This window comes from Vombatus ursinus, unplaced genomic scaffold (genome assembly GCF_900497805.2).
Source record: "Vombatus ursinus unplaced genomic scaffold, bare-nosed wombat genome assembly UNPS02010548.1, whole genome shotgun sequence".
Lineage (NCBI taxonomy): Eukaryota > Metazoa > Chordata > Mammalia > Diprotodontia > Vombatidae > Vombatus > Vombatus ursinus.
Window position 1 is genome coordinate 12,809,659 of NW_020950326.1, and position 3,863 is coordinate 12,813,521.

The following is a 3,863-nucleotide window of genomic DNA, read 5'->3' on the forward strand; positions in this document are numbered from 1 at the left end:
GAAGAAGAAGAAGAAGAAGAAGAAGAAGAAGAAGAAGAAGAAGAAGAGATAGAAAAAGAAGAAGGAGGAGGAGGAAGAGGAGGAAAAGGAATGAGGAGAAAAATGATGATGTACATAATTCAAATGGGAGGATCAATGACAGCATGATTTCTGAAAAAAAAAGAAACCATAACCTCATAGACTGAAAGTATCATTATAACATTGGAAAAAAACACCAAACTGGGAATTAGTAGGCCCAAGTTCTAGTTCCAGCTCTGCCATTAACAGCTTTTGCAATCTTGAGAGAATTATTTGATATCACAGAACCTTAGCTATTACATCTATTAAAAACAATTCTGGTTGGATTAAATTATCAAAACCTAAATATTCCTTTAGTCAACCCATTAGAATGGCAAAGATTATAAAAAAGGAAAATGACAAATGTACCAGCTATAGAATATTCACATCAATGCCCTGTTGATGGGCTTGTCAATGGGTACAACCATTTCGGAAAACTTTCTGGAATAACACACAAAAAGTTATTAAAATAGTGCATGCCTTTTGACGCAGCTATGCTAGCTCTAGGCCTATACCCAAAAGAGATTTTAAAAGGAGGAAAAAGTCTTATATATACAAAGTATCTATAAGCAGCTTTTATTGTCATGGCAAAAACCTGAAAACTAAGGGGATGCCTATCGATTGGGAGTGGTTCAGAAACATGTTGAATATGAATAAAATGGAAAACTACTATGTTGTAAGAAATGAATAAATGGATGATTTCATGAGATATAAAAAGACATATGAACTGATGCAAAGTAAAAAAAAGAAATGAAAAAATTAGTTCTTTCATGTCAATATTATCGAAAAGAATAATTTTGAGGACTTTTGTGAACAGATGAAAAATGAAATTAACCGAAACAGGAGAATAATTTATATGACAGCAAAATAAATTAAACACAGAGAACTCTGAAAAAATATAAAAACTATGATCAATGCTGCTATATACCTCTTGACCAAAAAGTGATGGATTCAGGGTGCAGAATCAAACACACACACACACACACACACACACAAACACAGACACAGATAGATGAGAGATTTTGTTTTGCTTGACTATGCATATGTTACAAGGTTTTTTCTTCTTTTTTCCAAGAAAAAGGAAATGGAAAAGAGATATCTGTTATTTAAAAAAAAATCATACCATTAATCTGAATCTAACTAGTTATAGAAATGAGTTTTCCATCATTGTGGAGTCAACAAATCAGAACTCTAACTACAGAGGACTAAAGTAATGTGTTTTCTAGCTTGTCAATTAAAGAAAAGACTCTTCAATACTATTTAGCCAATCAATTAACAAATATTTGTTCAACAGTTACACTGTCCAAGGCACTGTATTATACCACATACTATATAAATGGTAGAAAACAATGTAGATTTAGAACAAGACCTTAGAAATCAACTAGTCAAATTCCATCCAATATAGGAATTCCCTTTATTATATCCTTGACAAAGATTCATTCAGCCTCTAATGGAATACTTTCACAGAGAGGAAACTCACTACCTCATAAAGCCTTCTATTCAATTAATGAAGAATTCTATTTTTTTTTTCTTTTTAGCAAGTGTATTTTATTTATTTTCCAAGTATATATATAAAATAATTTATTTTTTTTAATTTTGATTTCCAAATTATGTCCCTCTTTTCTATCCCTCCCTGCTCTTTGAGAAGGCAACCAATTTGATATAGATTATATATATAGTTATGCAAAACATATTTCCATATTGGTCATTTTGTGAAAGAAAACACAGTAAAAAAAATGAAAAAGAAAAGGGTACAAACAAAAGTACACTTCGATTTGCATTCTGTCTCTAGGTGGATAGCATTTTGTTTTGAAAAAAATCATAAGTTCTTCAAAATTGTTTTGGATCATTTTATTGCTGAGAATAGCTAAGTCATTTATAGTTGTTCATCATGCAATATTGCTGTTACTGTGTACAATTTTCTTTTGGTTCTGCCCACTTTACTTTGCCTCACATCATATATGTCTTTCCAGATTTTTCTGAAAGCAGCCTTCTTGTCATTTCTTAGAGTACAACTGTATTTAATTATAATCATAAAGCACAACTTGTTCAGCCATTCCGCAATTGATGAACATCTCAGTTTCCAATTCTTTGCAATAACAAAAAAGAACTGCTATGACTATTTTGAACATATAGCCCTTTTTCCTTTTTCTTTGATCTTTTTTGGATTTAGGAGCAGTATTGCTGGGTCTAGGGTATGCACTGATTTATTCCTCTTTAGGGTATAGTTACAAATTGCTCTCTGGCATGATTGGTTCAGTTTACAACTCCACCAACAGTGTGGCAGTGCTTTAATTTTCCAATATCTTCTTCAACATTGGTCATTTTTCTGTCTCTCATATTAGTCAATCTGATAGGTGTGAGGTGGTACCTCAAATTTGTTTTAATTTTCATTTCTCTAATCAATTGAGATTTAGAGCATTTTTATGTGACTATAGACAGCTTTGATTTCTTTATTTGACAACTGCCTGTTCATATACTTCGATCATTTATCACTTGGGGAGTAACTTGCATACTTACAAATTTGACTCATTTTCTGTGTATTTGAGAAATGAGTCCTTTATCAGAGAAACTTGCTATAATTCCCACTCCTCCAAGTTTTCTGCTTTTCTTCTAATTTTGACTGCATTGATTTAGTTGGTGCAAAAGTGTTTTTTTTTAAATTTCACATAATTAAAGTGATCCATTTTATATCCTATGATGCTCTCTACCTCTTTTTTTATCATAAACTCTCCCATTATCTATAGATCTAACAGGTATATTTTTTTCCATGCTGTTCTAATTTGCTTATGATATCACCCTTTATGTCTAAATCCTGTACCCATTTTGATCTTATCTTGGTGTATGGTATGAGATTTTCATCTAGACCTAGTTTCTGGCATACTGCTTTCCAGTTTTCTCAGCAAGAATTTCTAATTGTTAGAGAGTTTTATAAACTGAGGAAAAATCTGCCTCCTGGTATTTTGACATATTAGCCCTAGGTCTGCTTTTTCAAAATATGTTTCTGTCCTCTTTACCTATTGCAGTTGTGACTTTCCCCGTTTCTGTTTTCTGAGCCATACAAAGCCTATTTACCCTAATTACATGACAGTCCTGTCAATATTTGAAGATAGTTTACATTTTATCTCTCCTCTTTTTTCTTTTCTATGACAATCTTTCCCAGCTCTTTCAAGCATTCTTCATATGATATGCTACCCCCATACTCAACAGGACCTCAGAATCATAAATCCTCTGCTCATGGAATCCCAGTGTTAGAAGAGAAAACAGTTATTCAAGTATTTAATCCAATGCCCTCATTTATGGGTGAGGAAGCTAAGGCCTACATTAGCCTAGAGAGGGCCTAAGGTTACCTAGCTAATTAAAAGTGGGGTCAATACTTGAATTCAGGCTTTTTGAGTATTAGAGGACTTCAACATATTTATTGATACTCCTTCAAACACTCTAACCTTCTACTTCCTCAATTTCCTCATTCCAAATATCCATTCTTCTACCTATCTTCAATCTCTCCCTGTCTGCTAGCTGCTTCCTGAGAGATTATAAACATACCTATATCTTTTCCATATTCAAAACAAAACAAAACAAAACAACAAACTTACTTATTCTATTCCCAATAGCTATTGTCCCATGATTTTCCTTGAGAATGCTGTCTATCTAGTCAAAGCCTTTACTTCCTTTCCTGTTAGTATTTTTAACTCTCCAAATCTTACTCATGACCTTTGATACTGTCAATTGTGAAGGCTTGTGGAAGATCATGGCAAAATTTGGTTGCCTAGAGAAGTTCATCATTATCATACTATAGTTTCATG